Source organism: Carcharodon carcharias, chromosome 7, assembly GCF_017639515.1.
Source record: "Carcharodon carcharias isolate sCarCar2 chromosome 7, sCarCar2.pri, whole genome shotgun sequence".
NCBI classification, from domain to species: domain Eukaryota; kingdom Metazoa; phylum Chordata; class Chondrichthyes; order Lamniformes; family Lamnidae; genus Carcharodon; species Carcharodon carcharias.
The window spans coordinates 179842521-179868691 of record NC_054473.1 but is presented as its reverse complement, the minus strand read 5'-3'; the positions used below and the strand labels follow the sequence as shown (position 1 = coordinate 179868691).

Here is a 26171-nt window from a genome sequence, read left to right as displayed (position 1 = left end):
ATAAGGTGCTAGATAAATACAAGGCTTTTCATGCGGCTGTCGGCTTTGATTGAGTTTTCCAACATCATTAATGTGTTTTCAAGCTAATTTGCTGAAATGAAAGCAACAAAATGGGGGATGGGGAAATTTGAAGCAGTTAGTTTCTGGAAACTAAATCCAGCCCCAGCTCGGAGAGGCAGCTGAATCCCCCCACTATTTCCTGACTTTAAAGGTCTTACATGAGATAATTCTCTGTAGCCTCAATCCAATTCCCAGTGAGTATGGGTCCAACATTGCCCCTCATGACTGCAGAGTATAAGGTAAGGTTCTTTAAGACAAAGTTGTGGTTAAAAAGGATGGAGCTTCACTTGACATCTCACTATTATATTTCTGCCCTTAAAATATTTGCTGCCAGCACTAGGAAGGTATTATAATCATTGAGCAAATATTTTCCCAAAAAAGGCCAGTAAAAAGTGCTAAAATATTCAACAGGTTAAACAGCACCCAATTTTTTATTTGGAAAGGGCTTGGGAGGAAAGGGCAGCAGGCAAACACTACATTCTCAAGTAAATCTACAGCAGAAAAACACAAATTGGTCCAAATAATGAGGTCTCAAATAAAGTTGCCTCCAAAGATCGCCGGGTCAAAATCCTGGAATTCCCTCCCTAACTGCACTGTAGGTGTATCTACACCACATGGGCTGCAGTGGTTCAAGAAGACAGCTCACCACCATCTTAAAAGCAGTTAGGAAATAGGTAAATTGACTGCTGTGATTCCCACATTATGAAAGCAAATATGATATTTCAGCTTCTCCCAAAATCCCATGCGTTAGTCCCAAATATTTATGTCACTATCTGTAAAGTTGAAAAATTAAAAATGTATTTTTACATTACAGTGAAGCCCTCATCCTATAATTGAATTTTTTTAAAAACCTTTAAATCTCTGTGGCATGAACTTTCTGCTATCAATGTCAGTTTAAACCTTTCACTAAATGATATGGATCGATCTCTCCACTATTTAGCATCAGTGATGTCATCAAGCAGGGTAAGCAGCCAATCAAACTAAAGTATTCTCACAGACAGCAACAGTTAAAAAAATACATTTTTATTTTTTAAACTTTACAGATAGTGAAATAAATGCTTGGGGCTAACACATGGGATCTAGGGAGAAGCTAAAATATCATTTTTGCTGTCATAATGTGGGAATCACAGCAGTCAATTTGTGTACAACAATCTCACAGAATCAACAATGAAATAATGATAATGTTTTAGTGATGTCAGTTGAGGGGTAAGTATTGACCAGAAAACTAAAAGAACTCAAAACAGGGCCATAAGATCTTTTATGTCCACCTGAGAGGGCAGACAGACCCCTCATTTAATGCCTCATCAAAAGACTGAACACACAATGCTGCAGCACTCCCTCTGTCCTGCACTGGAGATTTTGTGCTCAGGTTTCTGGAGGGGGATGTTGAACTTACAATCATCTGACTCAGAGGTCGGAACATGACCACGGAGCCACTGCTGACACCTGCTTAATCAGAAATACCATTCCTCCATCATCCTTAGGGGAGATGGTGGTGTAGTGATAATGCCATTGGACTAGTGGTCTGGCGGCCCAAGCTAATGGTCTGGAGACATGGGTTCAAATCCCACCACAACAGCTGGTGGAATTTAAATTCAACTAATAAACCTGGAGTATAAAAGTTATTCTCAGTAATGGTGACCATGGCAGATATCACCAACTGCTGTAAAAACCTATCTAGCTCATTAAACCCTTCAGGGAAGGAAATCAACCATCCTTACCCAGTCTGGCTTACATGTGACCACCCCCCCCCCCCCACCAAATTAACTCTCAACTACCCTCTGAAATGGCCTCATAAACCAAGCAGTTCAAAGGCAAATGGTGATGGGCAACAAATACTGGCCTTGCCAATGATGCCCACATCCCATGAAAGAATAAAGTTAAAAAAAAATCTACAACGGTGACTACACTTCAAAAAGTAATTCATTGGCTATAAAATTCTTTAAGGCATCTGGTGGTCATGAAAAGTGCTATATCAATGTAAGCCATTCTTTTTCTCTACACCTCTCAGTTTCATCTTTCACCAAAGGACTATCCAAATTCCACTTGAATATGCCAACACCATCCCTGTGGATACGTGTTCCACACCTTCACCATGCGTAAACCACTTATATCGAATCCACTCACAGTCCCTCTTCTTCTCCCTCATCCGGCCCAAATTTATTCCTTTTTTTTTTGCAAACACCACTCTCAGCTGTTTATTTTGGATCTGCCAAAGCTGAGGGGACAGTGAAGCTGCCAACAAAGAAATTCAAAAGAACAAAATACAAAACACATGCTGGGAGCATAAATAGCTGGAGGCGGGCTACACATTTGCTTGTCAGCAAGTGATGGTGAGTTCCGCCTTTGTTTGAGATAAATGTAAAGTAAATGGTCTTTAATCACACTTGCCATTTACAATATATCCTGCTGCTTGATGTGCACTCAAGCACACCCAGAGTGCGCTGACCTCCATTTCTTGTAACATGTAACCAGCAGTAAGATCGTCAGAAGTGGTCTAGGTGACACAGTGTTCTTTCACCTCAGGAATCTGTGTTTACACTCTCCATTGGCTGTCAAAGCTTTCAGTGGGCTGTCCACTCTCCCTCCATTTATGTGAATCTGCAATAAAAATTTGCCCTTAAATTGGCTATGACTGACAGTCTATTGCCGAGTGCTAAAAAATATTGCTAACTTGGAAATGGAAAAAGAAAGAATAAAGACTTGCATTTATTTAACATCCTTCATGACATTAGGACATCTCAAGGTGTTTTACAGTCAATTCAATACCTTTGAAGTGTAGTTATTATTGTAAAATAGGAAAACTGGCAGCCAATTTGTGTACGGCAAGCTGCAACATACAATATATAATTTGATAGTGACCGGTTTTGGTGATGTTGGTTGAGAAAAAAATTTGTCCAAGACACCAGGGGCAACTCCCTTGCTTTAATGCAAAATAGTGCTGTGGGATCTTTTATGTCAACTGATTGGGTAGGCTGGGTCTTAGTTTACTGTTGCATCCAAAAGACAGCACCCCTGACAGTGCAACACTCCCTCAGTAGAGATTTTGTGCTCAAGTCTCTGGAGTGGGGCTTTGAATTTACCATCAGTTGACCCCAAGGTCAGAAGGCTATCAACTGACCTAAGGTCAACATCTGGTGAGGGAAGGGTTAAGTCATGTTGCTGGGCAGAGCAGAGAAAGCTTAATCTGACTTATTAGTCAATTTGCAGTCTACTTTCTCAGGCTGGATAAGTTGAGTGCTCTTTCCCAGTTTTCTGATATGCGCTCCCCACGCATTTTAAAATACTCGTAAATATTCCCTGACAGAACACTGACTCCACTTCAAAAATATTTAATTAGCTTTGAAGTCTTTTGGGACATCTTGAGGTCATGGAAGGCTAATGTAAGCTCTTTATTTCTTCTCGTTCTTGAAATAAATAATTCCATTAGGTTACCTTTAGTGGCAAAAGGACAATGTGGTAGATCGCCGGGAAGCAAGGAGAAATGATTGGGTTGAATAAAACACGAGGGCCTAGAAATTCCATGCAGCTGCCCAACCACCGCCCCCCGAAACCGCAACCCCCCCCAACCTTCCCCTGCCCACATCCCCCATTCTCATCCAATAACAAGGTTTCTCAGATGGGTGGGCAGGAAGCACACTCACATAGTTGACCACAAGTGCACTACTTGCCGTATTGGGAAAAGATTTCCATTCGTCATGAAGTTGGAGTAAAGCCCTTTTCAGATGGACATGGGCTACCTGAGCCACCCCATTGTGAGAATAGCTTGGTCCAAGTCAGCTGCCACCAACCATATGAAGGAAACCAGACCTTGGGTTCATCTGTTACCTACAGGGGAAGTTTTTTTAAAAAATTCATTAGCCTGAATGTGGAGCTGGAATAAGTTGGTTTTTTTTCTTCCAAACCTCACCTTTAAGTAATGCAGGTTGTCGCTCACCACCTTCCCCCATTTCACTGCCGCCCTCCTTTGATATAGCCTCCTATTTCCTCCCTCCTTGCACCCATCACTTCCATCACCCTCACTCCACCGCCACCGTTTCTCCAATGCCCTTTCTTTCTATCCCCGATCCCCCTCTTGTGCCCATCCACCCCGAATCAGCCTTTGATCTTCTACCCGCCACCCCTGCACACCTTCATCCATCTCCGATCTCCACATGCTTCCATTCTCTGCTGCTCCCCAGCCTCCTATCCCCCTCCCCACAACTGGCCTTCAATCCCTTTCGCACCCTCCATCAATAGGTTCCCATTCCCTCCAATCCCCCTTGTCCACACTTACACCCTTTGATGACCTCACCCCACCCCCACATCCCTCTGACCATCTTCAATTTCTGGCCTCTGTTCCCCTCCGATATCCCTCGCATCACACTGGCCTGACCGGCCTCCATTTCTTCCCCAAGCCTTCGATCCCTCGTGCCATATTCCCACCATCAGCCCCTGATCTCCCTTCTACCCCTCTCACCAGCTTCCCATTTCTTCCTCCCACCTTTCAATGCCCTGCTCCTAGCCTCCAATGTCCCCTCAGCTACTCCCCCACTTCCAGTGGCCCTTGCCCACTCTCAACTTAATCCTCTAATTTCCCTCTCCCACCAGCCTCTAATCACACTTCCCACAACCCAGCCTCCAATCACTCCGCACCTACCCATCGCCTTAAATCACCCCTCCATTGACCCTCATAGCCTCCATGGCCTCTGATCCATGCGAAAAGGAGTCAGCAAAAGTCAGTCCCATTATGAAAATGTGAGGACTGTGCTCCAGTAGAAAGGGGGGGGGAGAAACCTGGGGGACAATGTTGGACCCACCAACGTTAAATCTTATTTTTTGGAATATTTCAGAAATGAATAATTCTTAATCAGATTTTCTGTGACAAAGTCTGCATCATATGTGGTTCCTGGCACATCGATTGAAACAGAGATGTCTCCTCTGCTCACACGACAATGGCAGATGCAGTGAGAGGTGAATCACATCATTGCTGAGGAAAGCAATCACCTCCTTCTAAATCAGGCTGGCTTCTTCAATTAGTCTCAATGACAGGTATGACAGAGAAACCTCTATAAAGATTTTCCGTGGCACTGTAATCCTGAATAAATGATAGATTAGTAAGAAAATCATCTTCAAGGAGAATAAGTTAAGGAAATCTCTGCGATTCCACACAGGCTGCTGATCTGGGGTTTCATACAAAATATTTCTATTTAATTTGATATGATATGTTTTTCCATTGAGTGGATGGATCTGATTTTATGTGAGTACAAGCTCTGCTCAAAAATAAACTCTTGACAATTCATCAACTCAATCAAATGTAGTGTCGCAACTTGAATATATATTTCACACACACACACACACACACACACACACACGCACACACACGCACACACACCTGGATTTTCATCCTCAAGAGGGGTAACAGGAGTTGGGAACATGCCAGGCTCAGCCGGCCCACATCAGGTGAAAGTGGCTGCAAAGGTGTGGTTTTCATAGCCGGGGTTGTGTCCGGCCTGGTGTTGGTCCAGCCGACCCGGGAAAAAGTTTGGCGGTAGCCACAGGGGCTGCCAGGTATGGAGGTGGGCTGTTTGAAAGGCACACCTCGGTGCTGTGGGACTTCATCACAAATAAAATAAAAACAGAAAGGCCCTCCAGCCCCAACTCCCATACACTCCCCATGTCCCATTCATGCCACCTCATGCCCCCTACCCATCCCCTATGGCACCTCTTTCCTCCATGCCAAGCTATGCACCCCACACACCTCCCATGGCCCCTCATGTCCCCCAGGTCAAGCTATGGCACTTCCATGTCATTCACCTTACTATACATTGTATAGAAGCAATAAACTCTATAGTGAAGGTTGGATGTGTAAAAAAAAGCTTTATAAAAAAAGTCATTCATTGATAATTTTCCACTTTTTAAAAAAAACTCCTCTCATTACAGCTCAATAGAAATGTCAATCATCCAGACCCTTAAAGTTTCAGTGGCTGAAACAGCAAGCACTTGAAACCTATTAATCTTGTTTAAATAAACATTGTGAAATTGGCAGCAGAGATCAGAGAACCAGGGCTGTCAATCAAACAATGTTTTCTTTGGGGCTTTGGTGTTTTAATACCCAATGGATATCTGTCCTGGCAGCCAAGGATACACAATGATGCTTGGCTGAGAGCTGCCATCTGAGCTGCCATTTTTAAAGGTCTCCTGAGTAATCCTGACTCGGTGAAAACACAGGCAAAAACTCTCCTTGCACAGAGTAAGCTAATATCAGCTGGGTCAATGTTAGAGGGGTGATCACTTGTCCCAGCACTCCTGGGCTGCAGAAGGAAGGAACAAGTTATTCCTCCTGATCACTGTCCTGTATCTCCTCCTAGAAGCTGTCCATGTTCAAAGTGGAATTGAAATCAGCTGTGATGTACCATCACCAGGACTCATGAAGGCAGGTAGTTGAATCAGAAACTAAGAATTTGTCAGGACAAGAGGAAACATACCTTGGCAAACCAGCAACTCTAGCTTACAGTGAGTTAATTTATTTCAAAAAATGATTTTCAAAAATAATTTCTATTTCTGTAGCCATTTTCATAATCTCAGGGTGACCCAACGTGTTTCACAGTCATGAAATACTTTCAAATCTATAGTAGGAAAATGTGGCAGTCACTTTAAACATGGCATCTTCTGTGTCCACTTCTTTAGTTGTGTTGGCTTCACAGACTAATATCCGTATTCCACCAACATTCGTATGGGTAGTGCTAACTAAACCAGACATGACCTACCGAGATGGTGGTTCTGATAATGAAAACATATAAATGGAAATAATTTAAAGATGGGTCTTGAAGATTTCCAGTGATGGAGCTGTAACTGTTTCCTTTGGCAGCTTGTTCCAATGTGGGATTGTCCTTGGGAAGAAAGGTTGTTGATGCACTGTCTTGGAAACAAATGCTGTTTGTAATTTGTGTGGATGGCTACCTTGTGTTTTTTCATTGTTGGAGGGCACCAGGTATTTGTTTCTCTCAATTCCGACTCATCATTCCATACTTTATACAACACAGTCAGTCTATTTTTCTCCCTCATTTGCTTAATGATTTCCATTCCAATTCTTTGATCAAGGACTTGACACTGATATATTACCCATACAGATTTGTGGAGAATTACGTAGCATGTCTTTAGATCGCTTCAATCTTACTTGAGTCCTGCTGAAAAAAGAGACATATCGAAGCTTTTCATCTTGCACTCATCAGGACGCCTTGCAGGAATACCAATATGAGGGCAAAGCAACAATTTATACTATATGTGAAGAGAGTGCTGATTGGTTGGCAAGAGGACTCTGATTGGTGGAGGTGTTGCCATGAAGAATGCACCAGTGATGGTGCTGACAGTTAACTGCCAAGAATTGTTTGAAATTTAAACCAGGCAGCTTGACCCTGATTGGTCAAGGCATTGTCCTGAGGAATGAGTCAGCGAACGGCTGTCATTCATTTTGTTTAGCTGAAACAGGTGCAATGTGTGTATATATTCAAATTTATTTCTATCCCTGGCCATATTAGGATCCCACACACAACTTGCATACTCCAGGATTCGAAGAACAAATGTTTGGTAAGCTATAATTCTGATATTTTTGTTCCAATATCAATGATTCCTCCCCAGAAATCCAAGAAACCTGTTTGCTTAAGGATGTTATCTGCTGAATGTGGAATCCACATTGAAGACTGTTTTTAAGATGAAGATCCAGGTATGGTTGTGTATATACCTGTTGGAGAATTTTACCGAAATTAAAGCTTTCTGTTGGTGGAACCTTTTTGTTGGTCATGCATATGACATAGCATCTTATGGCATTGAGTGCCGTCTCCCCTTGGTCCAGCATTTTTGCAATTCCAGAAGATCATCTTGCAGCGAATTAATATGATCTAGTTTTTCCTAATGCGTAAACCATGCAGCCATCTGCAAATAGTCACACCCTGTTTTTTAACTTGTTGGGAAGGTTGTTGATGTATGTCAAGAAGAGTGAAGGTCCCCACACAGTTCCCTGGGGCATCCTGGAGAGGACATCTCTAGGAGAGGCTGATTCCCCACCGCGTACCACTCTTTATCTTCTGTTGGTTAGGGAGTGCTGGATCCAATTTAATAATGTCCCCCGATTCCATAGCAGTGGAGTTTGGACAAGAGATTTTCATGAGAAGCTTTGTCAAAGGCTTTTGAGAAATCTAGTATGCCATGTGTGTAGCTTCATCTCTTTTGAGCCTTGAAGTCAGCTAATCGGCAGTCCGTAAAAACTGTATTTCGGTAGATCTTTTCACCCGAAAACCATGCTGACTATTCATCCAACTATTGTGAGTTTCAAAGTGCTTCATGATATCAAAGTGAGCAACATGTTCAAACAATTTGCAAATGGTGCAGGTGGGAAATACTAATCTTTAGTTTCCTGGCTGACCTTTTAACTCTTTAATAGATACTGCCAAGGCATTAGCTCGTCTCTGCTGGTCTGGTAAGTAGCTGGTGTAGATTGGCTCGTGAAAGAGATTGGTCAATACTGGAGCCAGATTATCAGCTGCTAACTTTAAAATCCAGGGAGGGATTTTAATTTGGACCTGGACCTTTATTTGGATTTGTTTCTTGTAATAATTTCAAAATATCTCCTTTGCTTATAATGAAGTTTAATATGTCTGGTAAGTGATCAAAAGCGGTGAAACAATTGACAAGGTAACCTATCTCACTGGTGTTCATTAAATGATAAATGCCAGAGAAAAGCATGCCTGCTCATCTTCAAACAGTACAACTGGATCATTTAGGTCCCATGGAAAGGACAACGGAGAGCTCGGTTTAACTTCTTATCTGAAAGACAGTACTTCCAACAGTGTAGCACTCCCTCAGCACTGCAGTGGGAGGGTCAAGCGAGATTATACATTCAAGTCTGTGGAATGGGATGCGACATTCAAGGCAAGAGTGCTAACACGGAGTCGAGGCTGAGTCATCAGCTCGTTTAATGATATAAGGCATCTTGTAATTGACTCCTTAAGAACCTGGCTTACGTACAAGACAACAATGCCCCTTTTAAGTATTAATATCTCTTATGTCTGCTTTTTCCCCCTCTCTAATCTAGCCTCAGGCGGCATGAGCTGATCTTTAATCATTTGACAGGAAGTCCTAGCTCAGCCACTTCTCCTTTTAATTCACAGGATATAATTAAGTGCGAGATGCAACATCTCAACAGGTGCCGAGAGTCTAAGGAATAGACCTGAACATGCCAGTGAGACCACAACAAGAAGCACTGGCATGCACACCTGAGTATGTAGATTGTTAACACAACACAGGCACTCGCACCTTTTACTGGATGTGTATTAGCACCAGATGGTTGCTGGGCTCTATCGCAATAGACCAAGAAAGTGTTCAGTGGGAAAAGCAATGGACAGGCTGTTTCCTAACAATGAAAATGCTCCATTTTTCCTAGCCAATCCTTCCCTCCAGCTGCGCATTGGAATAAAGGCCATCCCAGGCTTTTCCATTCATTCTTTTTTAAACTTTAGCAAGGGTTGGAAATGTGACAGATGCAAGAAGTCTGGAGTAGCTGGTTTAAGGAGCTTGAAGAAATTTCTAATCAACATCAGTTGTGTAGCTGCCCAAGCTCTGTCTGCAGACTGGGCTGAATGTTAATCACATCCTGTTCTATCAATCCTGAGGGAAAAGTAGCCGTCATTGCCTATGCGAACACTTGCTCACACAAGCACTCTGTCCCATCTGTTGATGGCAGCAAGTGAAAAAAAATCCTGCAGGTTTACTGATTAAGGAACAAATTTGCATTTACGTAGCACCCTATCATGTCCTCAGGGCATCCCAAAATAATTTGCACTCAATTTATTGAAGTGCAGTCACTGGTGTTTTGTTGACAAATGCAGCAGCCAATTTTCACACAAGGTCAGGCAGAAATGACCGAGTGATTTACTCCTGGTGGCATTAGTTAAAGGAGGATATTTGCCTTTACTCTGTAACCTGGGCTATAATTTTCCCACTGGCGTGCAGGGGGGGGCTGCATGCCCACGCTTAAAATGATGCACGGAGACATCAGGCGAGCGTCCCGACATCACAGCGCGCCATCGCCATATTTAGGAAGGTGGGCGCGCTTTAAGTTCGGATGCGCACCCGCCATCAATTAACGGGCCAGTTAAGGCCCTCGAGGCAGCAATTGATCTCGATTCTTCACAGCCCATGCGATCTTCAGGATGCCGCACGACTGCAACGGGCAGGCGGGTAGGAGACATTTGTATAAACCTCATCCACGGGAGGGACAAGAGGGGTGAGTGGGGTCGCGAATGTGAGCAGGAAGACTTCAAAGCTCATCCCAGCTGCTAGGACAGGTGTAAAAGCCTTGGTCAGGACTCTACAGTGGAAATCATTCCTGAGGCCTGCAGCTTTCAGGAAGCCTTCCCTGAGCCTGGGAATGGGAGTTGTGCTCTCCGCTGGAGGCACCTCCTCTGAGGAGGAAGGGAGGGCCAGAAGGGGGAGGAGGCTAGGAGTCCACATTCAGCCTCCAGGGGACCCACCTTTGGGAGGAGAGGCGCAGGCACAAGGGGTGCAGGACCAAAATGTAGACCAAAGCGGAAGGGGCCGCAGAAGATGCCACTATCCTGCTGCCAGGGTATACAGGTGGCGAAGCAGCTACCTCAACATGTCTGAGGTGCAGTGCCGAAGGAGGCTCCGACTCTCAAGGGAGACAGTCAGCTCCATCTGTTATAAGATGGGCCCTGAGATCTCCACGGGGTGAGCACTAAAGGTCACAGCTGCCCTCAACTTCTATGTCTCTGGCTCTTTCCAGGGCTCAGTGGGTGATCCCTGCAGAGCCTCCCAATCAGCTGTCCACACTTGTGTCAAGCAGGTGACAGACGCTCCATTCAGACGTGCATTGACTTTCATCCACTACCACTCGGATGAGGCCAGCCAGTCAGAGGCCATTGCTGTCTTCCCCCATGTCCAGGGTGCTATAGACTGTACACATGTGGCCATCAAGGCGCCAGCAGGTGAGCCCGGTGCCTTCATCAACAGGAAGGGCTTCCACTCCATGAACGTGCAGATAGTGTGTGACCACAGGATGCTGATTCTACAAGTCTGTGCAAGGTCCCCAGGCAGCTCCCACCGATGCCCACATCCTCAGACACTCCCAGGTGCCGGGGCTCTTCAGTGCTCTAGCCCGGCTGGATGGATGGCTGCTGGGTCACAAGGGCTATCCCCTCAGAAGGTGGCTCATGACGCCTCTCCACCATCCAAGAACAGAAGCTGAGCAGTGGTACAATAGGAGCCAGGGCACCACGAGGGCTGTGGTGGGGAGAACCATCGGTCTTCTCAAGATGATCTTCCGATGCCTGGACCACTCAGGGGGTGCACTCCAGTACCCCCCAGATCGTGTGTCGGTGATAGTGGTTGCACACTGCACTCTCCACAATCTGGCGCTGGAAAGGAGGGACGCGGTGTATGAGGAAGAAATGGTCACAGTTGCTCTGGCTGCACACGATGAGTCCAGCAGTGAGTCCGAGGATGAGCAAACACAGGGAAATGCTGAGGGGGTAGACGCTGACCCGGGCATACTCCAGAGAGGCAGGGACACCCGGGAGGCTTTAATCCAAAGAACCTTAAGCTAGCCCAACACAGATGGACCTTCAACACACGCCAGGACTGCAGGCTCCATAGTTGGTACCTGAGTGCTAAATCAGCCTGGATAATAACATTGACTAAGGCCTTTGTCAATAAAGCTCAATGTCAAACAGCTCACTCATAACATCATGGATTCCCGTAGACATGCAGAAGTGAGGAATCACTCTGAGGCAACATGTCAAAATTTATTGAGCAAACAAAAGTAAATTCAGAAAGCAAAACAAACACGTTGTTGGACATCACACCGAGTCTTCAACTAAGTACTATGGGCAAACATAAAAGCACCAGTGAGAAACCCGTGGCGTGCCTAAGGTACCTTAAATTTACGCTTACAGGTGCTATGCCTGGTACTGTCCCCTCGCTGGCACTGGCATCTGAGACAGCCTGCTCACTGTGCTGTCCTGTTGGCCTTGATGACGTCCTCTGGCCCGTGGACCATTTGATGGCCCTGCCTGGGAGAGAGTGGCCAGTTCCACAGCTGGCTTCTCCCCAGTCGCAGCAGCCTTATCGGATGCCATGGTCACTGGTAGAGGGGCAGAGGAGCTGCTGCCCTCACCTGGAGGGCCCTGAGAGAAGCTCACAGAGACAACAGGCAGCTGTTGCACCGACGTGAGGTTGTTTCGGACTTCCCTGCTCACCGTAGATGGATGGGCACCGAGCTGGGAAACTTGGTGCCCAAACCATCTCCCACGCGGGCAATGACCAGCTGAGGTCAATGCTGCTGTGAGGGCTTGCAGGTCTGAGTGCAACCTCAGGAGGACCTGATTGGTCTCCTGGAGGAGCCTCTCTATGAGAGTCACCACTCTCTCCATGGAGGAAGCATGCCGCTCGGCCATGAGGCTCATTGCATCAGTGATGCTCCGCGTGGACTCCTCCAGCGCGGGCACCATGCCACGCATAGCCTCATGTATCTCCGCCAGATCGTCCCGTATACCCTGCTGCACTTCCAGCGTTTGCTGTCTCCAGATAACTCCAGAGGCACATCATCAGTCACCAACTGAGCAAATACCTGGTCCCCAGCAGTCCTCCGACTGCCGGTGCCCTGGGCACTCTCTGTCTCTGCCCGCACCTCAAGCAAGTGTGAAGTGCCCTCACCACCGTGCCCTGGGACACTAGCCCAGGGTCTAATTCCCACCGCGGTACTAGTATCTGCGCTGGTGCCTGCCTGGCAGAGATGGTGTGATGCTGGTGAGTGGATTTCCTCTGGGACCACAGGGGTGAGAAGTGACCCCTCTGCCTCCTCCTCCCAGCTCTGCTCTGGTGATGCTGGAAGGAAGAAAAAGGACATTTGATTAGTTTCAGTGTAGACAATGTCAACTTGCATGCCGCTCCCCCAGATCATTATGCGCTCATCCTTCCATAATCAATGGTCAACCCATGTTGCAAACTTCAATCACTGAGCATTCAGCAGCCATGGCTCCTGGAACACACATGGTGACCTGAGTGCTCGCTAAACATACCTCCCCGCGGCACCCCAGCCTCACCACCACTGGTGGACCTGGGGGCATGGCCCCTCTCCAGATCCATGGCCTGCTGCTCGAAAGCTGTAAGAATGGCCAACTGGGCCTGGTCTCTGCCAGTCCACATTTGTTCTGATGCATTGTGCATAGTCTTCTCCTGAAAAGGAGAGAGGAGCATTGATTGGTCCAGTCTGCACCTGAATTCCCATCACGTCCCTGCCAACCCAGCCAGAGTGGGACATTGCGGGACTCCAGTTCCTCGTCACCCCGCAGCTGCTGCACGCTCACCCAAAGAAGCCGGGGCTGACACCCCCCCATTGCCCAAATGCTGCCTCCCTCACATGTGGCACCACAAGGTGTGACGTTGCTAAGCAAGGAGGCACAAGCAGGTGGAGCGCAAAGACCAGCAGATGGATTGGTGCCCCTCCACCTGGAAGCTCCCCTCCCAGCATGTTAGCACCCTGACTCTGACATGCTTCCCAGTTCCAGCCCTCTGCCTAGGGCAGACCCTTGACTTTCACCCCCATTCTATACTCTGGGTGTCAGTGTCACACATGCTGCGGGTGCAGAACCCATCCTAGCTCAACCCTCTCAGGGTGAACTGGGCATGGGCAACACCTGCTGGCCCACCCAGCGAGGGATACACGCCGTGAGGGATTCAATGCTGTTACTGTACTCAGAGTTGGCGATGGGGGGGGTGGGGTTTGGGGGAAAGGGTGAGGGCTGCATTAAGTGACTTGAGGCAACTCTTCCTGAGCGCAGGAGTTCATTGAACCTTTTGCTGCACTGGAGCTATGTGCACTGCACCACATCATGGGAGCTGACACTCTCAGCCGCCTCCTCCCACGCTTGTTTGGTCAGGTGGGGAGGGCCTCTGCCTCCTGTCCGCGGCAGAAGGATCTCCCTCCACACTGCCACCTCCTCCAGCCAGGCACTCGTCTGAAAAATAAGGGGCACACTGCCCCACTGGCCTACCCTCCGGCCTGGCCTGCCCCACTGCCCTACCCTCCGGCCTGGCCTGCCCCGATGACCTACCCTCCAGCCTGGCCTGCCCCGAGGGCCTACCCTCCGGCCTGGCCTGCCCCGAGGGCCTACCCTCCGGCCTGGCCTGCCCCGAGGGCCCACCCTCCAGCCTGGCCTGTCCAACCTTTCAAAATTCTATAGATTCTGGAATGCTGCCTGCAGATTGGAAGGTAGCAAATGTCACCTCACTGTTTAAGGAAGGAGGGAGAGCGAAAACAGGGAATTACAGACCTGTTAGCCTGACATCAGTAGTTGGGAAAGGTCTAATACAAAGGATGTGATAACTGTGCACCTAGAAAATAATGGTAGGACTGGTCAGAGTCAACGTGGATTTATGAAAGAGAAATCATGTTTGACAAACCTGTTGGAGTTTTTTGAGGATGTTACTAGCGGAATAGATCGGGGAAACCAGTGGATGTGGTGTGTTTGGGTTTTCAGAAGACTTTCGATAAGGTCCCACAGAGGAGGTTAGTAAACAAAATTAGAGTCCATGGGATTGGGGGTAATATACTGGCATAGACTGAGATTTGGTTAAAGTAGGGATAAACAGATATTCTCAGGTTAGCAGGCTGTGACTCCTGGGGTACAGCAAGGATCAGTGCTTGGGCCCCAGATGTCAATGATTTGGATGCGGGGACCAAATGTAATATTACCAAGTTTGCTGATGGCACAAAACTTGGTGGGAATGTGAGTTGTGAGGAGGATGCAAAATGATTTCAAGGAGACTTAGACAGATTAACTGAGTGGATGAGAGCATGGCAGATGGAATATAATGTGGAAGAGTGTGGAGTCATCTACTTTGGTAGGAAAAACAGAAATGCAGAGTATTTCGTAAATGGAGAGAGATTGGGAAGTGTTGGTATCCTGAGCGACCTGGGTCACTGCAAGCCAACATGCAGGTGCAACCTGCAAAAATTGAGGAGACTGGGCCAGCATTCCCTAGAGTTTAGGAGATTGAGAAGTGACCTCATGGGAAGTGTGCACATCTCTCTTACAGGGCACGACAGGGTAGATGTAGAAAGGACAATTCCCCTGTTTGGGAGGGAGGGAGGGAGGGGAGGAGGGGTGTGCAATTCTAGAACCAGGGGACACAGTCTCAGAATAAGAGATAGGCCATTTAGAAGATGAGGAGGAATTTCTTCAGTCAGAGGGTGGCGAATCTTCGGAATCCTCTAGCCCAGAGGACAATGGAGGTTCAGTCATTAAATATATTCAAAGCAGAGATCGATAGATTTCAAGGGTACAAAGAAGGATAGAAACATAGAAGCTAGGAGCAACAGTAGGCCATTCGGCCCTTCGAGCCTGCTCCACATTCAATATGGGATAGTGCAGGATGATGGTGTTGGGATAGAAGACCAGCTATAATCTAGTTAAATGGCAGAACAACCTTGAGGTGCTGAATGGCCTTCTCCTGCTCCTATGGTCCTAGATGCAGTTAAACACAAAAATCCAGAAGGCGCTGTCAGTGATTCCTTGCTTCTCCACGGGGTGCACAGTTATAGTCCTCAGAAATGGCAGTCTTAAAATCGCTTGATTTAACATAGACTTCTACTTTTAATTAGTATTGATGTAAAAACCCTTGAAAATATTACACCTTGTTCAATGAAGTACAAATAGAGTTTTTAATGGCATGCTAAGTCATAATTACTACTGAACAACTTCTCTGGTCTATATTTGTGGAATGTCAAATCTCTCAATTATAATAAAAACAAATTATAGATTTTAAAACAATAAAAATATTTTTTAAAGTTTGTTGATGATATTTCAGCTTCTACCTTAGTCACTATGTTTTTGGCCCCAAACTTTATTTCACTCTCTGTAAAATGATTAAAAAGTAATGGATAATCAATGCATATTACTTCCTGATTTGCTGTCTGTGAGAGTTCTTCAATGCAATTGGTTGATTAGCCTGCTTGATGACATCACTGTTTCTGGAAATCCTATAGCTGCTGCTGGAATGAAAGTAACTTCAGGAAAGGTGAACACAATGCCAAAGAGATTGTTAGATCTTTGCAACCAAAATCCAGGCTATTGTCTTACTCAAACGCAATTCAGCATTCACTCAATACTGCACTGAAAAGTCTGCTTGATTATCTACAATGAGGCTAAACCTAATACTTTAACTTAGGGACAGTCATACTATCAACAGAAACAAGCTGGCCATTAAAGAGGGGGTGTGGGGGGGGGCAGAATATTAATTTTAAAGCGACAATATGTCTCCTTGGATTAGTAGCAGTGCCATTTCTGATGGATGCTACTAAATGAGGAAGTTCCAATGGCTTTAGGTGATTATTACATCCCACTGTTGCTCCCCATCCAGAAATGAGAAAAACTAAATTTTTTAAATATCCATTCAATAAATTGCTAACATTTTAAAAAATGTGCTCTTTTAATCATAGATTTATAACCATGCTCTTTGAAACTGTAGTTCTTCAACTGAAATAGTGCACCTCGAAGCTAATATAAGGAATTAACTCTCACTGTGTGCTTTTGATGTTTTTGAATTAAATCTAAATGAAGGACCAAGCCCCAAATTACAAAATGTCAGCAAGGTTAGCAAGAGTAGGCGAGAAAGCAAAGGAAGAACTTGCATTGATATAGCACTTTGCAAATCCTTAATCTCCCATCAAAACCACCATCATCATCATCCACATTTGAAAACAAAGTCCTTTTGCCTAATGCTTAATCTTCTTCTAATTTTCCCTCCTCAATTGAGTTCCAAGAATTCTTTACTTTCTTCAGTCTTCCCTTTGTCTCACAAAGGTTATTAAAATCAACTACAATCTCAGCTTCAGCCACCTCGCCTTCTGAAAAGTCAGAAGGTCACAGGTTCAATGCTCACTGTAATTTAGGCTGATTCTTCAAGACGTACCAAGAGACTTCTGTGTTGTCAAACCGGGGCTCCATTCAGGTGGACATAAACATCCCTCAACACCAAATGAAGAAAAGCAGTTGCGTTCTCCCAATGTCCTAGACATTATTCAACCCCCCTCAACGAGTATATCCATAAACAGATTAACTGGTCATTTTACCTCATTTTTAAAAAATCATTCAAGGGATGTAGGTGTCGCTGGCATTTATTGCCCATCCCTAACTGCCCTTGAGTAGGTGGTAGTGAGCTGCCTTCTTGAACCATTGTGGTCCCTAAGGTGTAGGCACACCCACATTGCTGTTAGGGATGGAGTTCCAGGACTTTGACCCAATTGCTTTTTATGATCTTGCTTTGCACAAATTGGTTGTCGTGTTTGCCTACATATCAACCGTGACTGCCAGTAAAGCGTGATTCATCAGCTTTGGGACATCCTGAGATGGAAAGTCTTAACATTCATTCTTACTCTATGTCAAATCTTCTCTTCCTCTCCAAATCTTGGAAGGGAGGATTTGACACAGACGAGAGTTTGTTTTCAAATGTAGGATGATGATGGTGGTTTTGAAGGGAGATTAAGGATTTGCAAAGTGCTATATCAATGCAAGCTCTTCCTTTGCTTTGTCTCCTACTTTTGCTAACCTTGCTGACATTCTGTAATTTGGGGCTCGTTTCTTCATTTAGACTTAATTCAAAAACATCAAAAGCACACAGTGAGAGTTAATTCCTTATATCAGCTTCAAGGTGCACTATGCCATTGATAAATCTATGATTGACAAGAACAATTTAAAAATATTGTTAGCACTTTGTTTGAATGGGTATTTAAACATTTTAACTTTTCTCATTTTACATTTTTAATTGTGGGACAACTTTCACTACATTTTATGGACAGTAAGATGGTATAAACATTAAGCTCATGGTATTTTCAGGGAGGGAGAAAGGGTTGGAAGTCAGAATGGAAATGCAGGGGTGCTGCCAAATTTAACACCAGGACCTCACTAAAATAAACAAATATAAATCACCATTCTGGCTGGCAGCTGGCCAAATTGAGAGGGACAGGTCATGGAAGGATAGTCCAGGAGGTCAGAAAGATTGAAAGGCAGGGAGAAAGAGGCTGATCATTGGGAGGGAAGCAGGTTTGCTTGAGGGATCGGGTGATCTGGCCCTTCCTGTTAAATGTGGAAATGGAAGCACTGGAGTCAAGTTTCCTATTTTGGACTTTTTAAGATAGAAAGAATGCATTGACATAAGCTTAGTTTAATGTCTCAGCAGTGCAGCATTCTCCCAGTACTACAGTGGGGTGCAGTCTATTCCTTGCACCCAGGTCTCTGGAGTGAGACCTGAACCACAACCTCCGAATTCAGAGGTCAGAGTGGTACTCACTGATCCAGGGCTGTGTAATAGATATCTCAATATCCTATAGCTTATCTTCATAATTTTAAAGTAAAATTTGGATCGCGTCACTCTTTAACCTTCTTTTGATTAAATTTCTTTAGCTTCTCAGTTCAATCACAAATCACTTCCATTTCACTTTTCTGAGTTCATTCCAATGTCTAACATTGTTCATAGTGATCAGACAATAATCTGTATATGATCTCACTAATGCTCAGGGGATTAACACCTTCCATGATTTAGTCATATACCTCACACTTTAATTACCTTTATAACTGGCATCTTGATGCACAGTATATGCATTCAGCTTATTAGTCCTTTCCCCAGCCCCTTTCTCATGTTCACAGGTCATTTCCATAACGAGGCAGGGATCCTTATTAACTTAAAACTGCATCTGTACTCACATGGCGCACACTCCATCAACTCTGAGTCAGATAGCTGTGGGTTCAAGCACCACGCCAGAGGCTTGAGTACAAAGCTTAGACTAACATGTCCAGTGCAATCCTGAGGGAGTGCAGCACTGCTGCAAATGCTGTCTTTCAGATGAAAAACTAATACCTGGAATGGGTGGGTTGTCTTATGAGGAAAGGTTGGAGAGGCTGGGCTTGTATCTACTGGAGCTTAGAAGAGTAAGAGACCATTTGATTGAAACATATAAGGTTCTGAGGGATCCTTATAGGATGCATGTGGAAAGGATGTTTCCTCTTGTTGGAAAATCTAGAACGAGGAGTCATTATTTAAAAAAAAAAGGGTTGTCCATTTAAGACAGAAATGTTTTTCTCTTAGAGCGTTGTGAATCTTTGGAACTCTTCCTCAAAAGGCGATGGAGGCAGAGTCTTTTTACTCTGCATGCACCCAACTCACTCGAGGACAAAATGACGCGAGTGAGCGTCCTAACGTCAACGCGCAGTCGCGTGATATTTCGGTTAGCAGGCACACGTGAGAATCGGCAGCGCGTCCGCCAACAAGTACAGGGCCTATTAAGGCCATTAAAAAGGTAATTAAAAGAAATTTTTCGTTGCCCGTCCAACCTTACAGTTGGCAGGGCAGGCGAAAAGGCCAAGTGGCATCTGCACTTTTTAAGGAAACCTCATCCATGGGCGGGATGAGGTTTCCGACAGCAAATAAAAATGAAATAAACTTTGTAACGTTTCATTTAGAACACGTCCCTGCTCATGTGACTGAGTCGCATTTGTTACATTTTTGAAATCTTTATTTTATGTTTGGAAAAACGTTCATCTCCGTGAGGCCTCCTTCTGCGCGGTAACAATTCTGTGATTCTGTGAATGCCACATAGGGGACACGGAGGGATAGTGCTGGGAAAGCAAATTTGTTTTATTAAAATTATATAAGCGTGCACAACAAAAAAGTTAATGGAAAGCAAGGTTGAACCGGTAGAGATCCAGTGCTGAAATCAAAGATTGAACTATTTAAAATTACATGGAACTCACAGCCCAAAAATAGTCATTCAACCAAACTGGCCCATGCCTGCTGCTCCACAGTCTCCTGCCACCGATCTTTGTCTACCTTTATCAGCATAACTTTCTGTTCTTTTCTCCCTCATGTGTTTATCTAGCTTCTCCTTAAATGCATCTTTATTTTTAAGTTGAAAGCTTAGTGAATGTGACCCTCAGCCTCAGTGAAATCTTAACAGTAATTGCTGCAAATCTTGAGTTATTTGATTCCAAATTTAGTCAAACTCTGGATTAATATAATGATTGAAGAACATATACTTATCCATTGACATTTTTCTCTTAACACCGCACAACATGCTTTTTAAAATGGCCCATAACTTCCGAGTTCCTCAGCGTCGGATTTGGGGGATACCCCAGAGATGCGCTGGGGAATCCCTCTGGGAATTTCTCAGGTAAGGGTTTGCATGTCAATTGCCCAGAAGTGCACACTTTCTCTGGACAACTGCACTGCGCTGGTGTGGGAATTATGGTTTTATCTAATGTATAATATACCTTTAAGAAGAGTGCTGTTAAGAAAGATGACTTGATCTTTAGTAACCAATAGAAGAATAGGGCGAGCTACCTCTGTAGTCAGTGGTCTGTAGTAAGTAGTTAGTAGTATGGAGATAGGGTTTGATGTGAAAGCACACAAGTGTAGCTGCTGAGTACCTTTGTAAATAAACGTAATGTGTTCTACCTAAGAAGTGTCTACTGATCAACTCTATCTATAGTACCAACTCGGCTACAACTTACGAGCATGCAACGAGGATCCATGGGATCCAATAAACTGGTGACAAGGAAAAACAAGGAAAAAGCGAAGATCAAGCAAGGAAAAAGCGGGGATAAAGTGAAGACACAACAAACTGATGTCAAGAGTAAAATAAGTTAATGGAAGAAATCAAGGGAAACAAAATCAGGCTGTACATCACACAGTAATTGTGAATAGAATTTCCGTTCAAATCGTCAGAGCAATCCCCTCACAAAATGTGGCATTCGGAAGAGTTTATCCTTTTGATCGAGTCACAGACGATTGGTCTCATTATATCTTTTACCCAGCAAATGAGATTACAGGAGAAGAGAAGAGGCGGGCAATTCTCTTAAGTAAGTGCGGGAATAAAACCTACGGCTTGATTCAAAGTTAGATGGCACCCAGTGTCCCAGATTCAAAATGTTTTGATGAATTGGTGGACCTCATGAAGGGTTATTATCAGCCGGTAGTCCCCATCCTTAAATTCAACCAAAGTGTCCGAATTTGTGGAGACTACAAATTGACATTTAATAAAGTGGCTAAGTTAGACAGACATCCCATACCAAAAATCAAAGACCTGTACGCCAAGTTGGCAGGTGGACCCGCCTACACAAAGCTTGATATAAGTTGTGCTTATCAACAATTAGAGTTAGAGAAGGCCTCCTGGGAATTTGTCACAATTAACACCCACAAAGGGTTGTACCAATAAACTTGTTTGCCTTTTGGTGTCGCCTCAGCTTGTGCCATCTTCCAGAGAACAATGGGAAGTTTACTGCAGGGACTGCCCCAATTTGTAGTTTATTTAGATGATGTTCTGGTGACAGGACTCACTGAAAAGGAGCATTTGGTGAAGTTAAATGAAGTCTTGAAACATCTCTTGCAGGCTGGGGTGGTGTTTAAAAAAGAAAAGTGCACTTTCCAAGCAAGGGAGGTAATCTATTTGGGTCACTCGATAGGTTCACAGGCCCTGCACCCGGTGGAGGAAAAAGTGAGAGCCATAAGAGAGGCACCTGTACCAAAGAACACCTCAGAGCTCAAATCATTCTTGGGAATGATTACCTATTATGGGCGATTCTTATCCAATTTGTCTACAGTGCTGGCCCCCCTGCATTATCTACTCAAAGAGAACCAACATTGGTCTTGGGAGACACCACAGGAAGAAGCTTTCATAAAGGTGAAACAACTGTTGCACTCATCCAATCTATTAGTGCATTATGACCAGACGAAAGAATTGGTGCTGACATGTGATGCATCTCCCTACAGAGTGGGAGCAGTGCTCTCCCATCAATTGGACGATGGCACTGAAGGGCCAGTAGGTTACGTATCAAGAACGCTCACCACAGCAGAAAAGGGATATTCACAGATGGAAAAAGAAGGCCTGTCAATCATCTTTGGTGTCAAGAAATTTCACCAGTACGTACATGGCCATCATTTTACCATCGTTTCAGACCACAAACCATTGTTAGGATTGCTCAGGAAAAACAAGGCTACACCACCCATAGCCTCAGCAAGAATACAACGATGGGCCCTGATCCTGGCAGCAGATGAGGATACTTTCATCCATAGTCCTGGAAATCAAATTGCAAGTGCTGATGCACTTAGTTGTTTGTCTTTACAAGAAAATGACAAGGATGTCTAAGTTCCTGAAGAAATTGTTTTACTGTTAAATTTCTTAGATTCATCTCCGGTATGTGCTCGACAGATCAGAGACTGGACAAGTCAAGATCCAGTCTTATCCAAGGTATGAGAATGCGTGCTTCATGGTTTGTTACAAGAGCCTGTACCTGATGAAATGAAACCGTACTTTAACAGAAGACATGAAATAACCAGCCAGGATGGCATCTTATTGTGGGGAGCGTGAATAATTGTTTCCCCAAAGGGAAGAAAGCCTTTGTTGATTGAACTACATTGTGCATACCCAGGAATATCCCAAATGAAGACCATAGCACACAGCTATCTATGGTGGCCTGGGGTGGATGGAGAAATAGAGAGCTTAGTGAAGAATTGTGTGCAGTGTCAGCAATTGCAAAACTTACCTTCAATAGTTCCGTTACACCCTTGAGAGTGGCCAGGAAGACCATGGGTACGATTATACATTGCCTATGTGGGACCTTCCATGGGAACAATGTTTCTGCTCATTGTTGATGCCCATTCAAAGTGGATGGACATACATGAGGTGAAGTCACCAACGTCTTCTGCTATAATTGAGATGCTATGTCAAAGTTTTGCCATTAATGGACTACCAAAAGTAGTCATATCTGATAATGGCACGGCATTTATGAATGTTGAGTTTCAACAGTTTATCATCGTTAACGGTATCACTCATAAAAGCTTCACCATAACACCCTTCCTCAAATGGACTGACCGAAAGGGCAGTTCAAACAATGAAGGCAGGCATGAAAAAGTTAACTGGAGATTCCTTAGCAACCAAGCTAGCAAGGCTTCTTTTTCATTATAGGTCCACCCCTCGCACCTGCAGAGTTATTGATGAAATGCTGTCTCAGGACGAGATTGAGCTTAATAATGCCGAATTTTTTGGGGGGGGGGGGAGTGGGGGGGGGGAGCGGGGGGTGGTGGTGGTGAGGGGTTGTGGGGGAGATGGAAAGGAGTCAGGTAAGTCAGAAAACTAGACACGACTGGCATAGTTGTAACAGGAAGTTTACCGTGGGAGAGATGGTATATGTGAAGAACTTTTGAGAACGACCAAAATGGTTACCGGGTGAAATAAGTGCAGAGACTGGACCTCTATCTTACTGTCTGAAAGTGGAAGGCCAAGTCATTCAGAGACAGGTGGATCACCTAATGAAGAGAGAAACCAATGCCAAGAATTGATTCCACCAGTGTTCACAACCAGGTCAACGTTTCCTGTTGAGAGAACTCAACCCAGTACAGACCTGTCTGATGTTCCTGTAAGATTTGAGGATACAGAACTGCAGGTGCCCACTGAAGCACCTGATGTTCAGACAACTCCTGAAAAGGAGGTTCCTGACAAAGCATCTGAAGTTGTAGAGCTGAGACATTCTACACACATAGGGAAACCCCCAGAAAGACTGAACTTGTAAATTACTTACCGGTGCAAGTATTTTGTTGCCTTGAGAAAATTGTACTTGTAAATATAAAATGTGTATCCAAGTAAAAGGGAGAGGGATGTGATAATTATGGTTTTATCTAATGTGCAATATATCTTTCAGAAGGATACTGTTGAGGAAGATCACATGATCTTTAGTAACCAATAGAAGAGTAGCGTGGGCTAGCTCTGTAGTTTGTAAGGAGAAGTATGGAGATAGGTTTTGAGCTGAAAGCACACAAGTGTAGCTGCTGAGTACCTTTGTAAATAGACTTAATGTGCTCCATCTAAGAAGTGTCTGCTGATTAACACCATCTATAGTACCAACTCAGCCACCAGTAACAACAAGCGTGCTATGAGAATCCATGTGATCCAACAGCTGAGAACCATCTGAAAATGCTATTTAAATTGCAAACTTCAGATGGTTCCTCCAGGGTTACACCAATATTTACTCAGAAAAAGTTAGAAGAATTAAAACCGCATCTAACTTCTGAGTAACTATTGTAAAGACCTAGACCAACCCCACAGGGCTCCCCCACACCCCGGAACCACCGCCCTCTGCCCACCACAGGACTCTCCTCACCTTCCAAGCTCTGACACCTCCCAACAACCCCCCTGAATTCTGACAACCCCGAACATCAGACTTCCACCCACCACCTCCAGACCTTGGACCACCCCCTTGCCCCCCCAGACCTTGGACAGCACCCCCATGACACCCCCAGGCCTCAGACACCACCCATGAACTCCATGGACCTCCGACTGAACTCCACCCCCAACAATGGATCCTCTCAACCTTGGACAATCCCCCTGCAACCACCCCAACCTCTGACAACCTTGGAACTCGACTCCCATCCCCCCACAAACTCACTGGACCATAAAAAAGGGGACCTGGCCTCCTTAAATCCATTGGAGCTACACTTTGCTGGGACCTGCAAGGAGTCTTTCAATGCAGATCCCAATTTTCTCCTGTGAACGGGAGTGGGAACTTAATTTTCGAGGCCAGGTATTTATCCCTTCCAATTTCTGCAGGCCAACACTTTCCTTCACTATGTTCATTCAAGTCATCCAGGGGAAGGCAGTGGCATAGTGGTATTGTCACTGGATGAGTAATCCAGAGGCCCAGGGTGATTCTCTGAGGATCTGGGTTTGAATCCCACCATGGGAGATGGTGGAATTTGAAATAAAATTTAAAAATCGGAAATTAAAGCCTATTTGTCACAAAGACCCATCTGGTTCACTAATGCCCCATTTACCATCCTTACATTGTCTGGCCTACATGTGACTACAGACCAACAGCAATGACTCTTGACTCTTAAATGGCCTAGTAAGCCACTCAGTTGTATTAAGCAGATGGATCAGCGGGCATCGACCTAAGCACCAGAAACAACAATGGCAAATCTAGCCATGTTGACCCTGCAAAGTCTTCCTTACCAACACCTGGGGGCCTGTGCCAAAATTGGGAGAGCTGTCTGACAGACTAGTCAAGCAACAGCCTGACATAGTATGCTCATTGAGTTATACTCACCTAACAGATAATGTCCCAGACATCACCACCATGATCCTGTCCCACCTAGAGAGTGGCGGCACAGAGGTATACAGTCAGGAGGGAGTTGCTCTGGGAGTCCTCAACATCAACTCTGGACCCCATGAAGCAGTCTCATGGAGTCAGGTCAGGAAGCCTCCTGCCGATTATCATGTACCTCCCCTCAGCAGATGACTCAGAACTCCTTCATGTTGAACCCCACCACTTGGAAGAAGCACAGAGGGTGGCAAGGGTGTGTAATGCACTCGAAGTGGGGGACTTCAATCTCCAGTAGCCATAACCTGTAACCTCATGGCTTGGTGTATTCCCCGATCTACCATTACCATCAAGCCAGGGGATCAATCCTGGTACAATGAAGAGTGCAGGAGGGCATGCCAGGAGCAGCACCAGGCATACCTAAAATGAGCTGCTAATCTGGTGAAGAAACAACACAGGACTGCTTGCGAGCCCAACAGCATAAGTAGCAAGCGATGGACAGAGCTAAGCGATTCCACAACTAACGTGAATGGCGGTGGACAATTAGACAACTAACAGGAGGAGGAAGCTCCACAAATATCCCCCCATCCTCACTGATGGGGGAGCCCAGCACATCAACGTTAAAGATAAGGATGAAGCATTTCCAACAATCTTCAGCCAGAAGTGCCAAGTAGATGATTAATCTCGGCCTTCTCCCGAGGTCCCCAGCATCGCAGGTTGGCGGGCAAGTGAAAAGGCCAAGCGGCCTTTGCGTTTTTTGAAGCCTCATCCACGGGCGGCAGTCAGCTTCCTGACCGCCCCCACCTGCCCCCTGCCAAGCCCACCCACCAAGGGCAAAACTCTACCCATAATTTTACAAGGACAATAAAAAATACACAATGTCTTGTTGTAGAATATGAGAGTAAACGAGCCAGGAATATAATACAAGAGTGTACGATCTTGCAGAAACATGCAGGAAGGAGGAGA

At 45.2% G+C, this 26171-nt stretch overlaps 1 pseudogene; it reads left to right on the top strand.

Moving 5' to 3' along the window:
- The window catches only part of LOC121280081, a 202516-nt pseudogene extending 179371 nt beyond the window's left edge, over positions 1–23145 (top strand).
- Positions 23146–26171: the final 3026 nt, after the last annotated feature.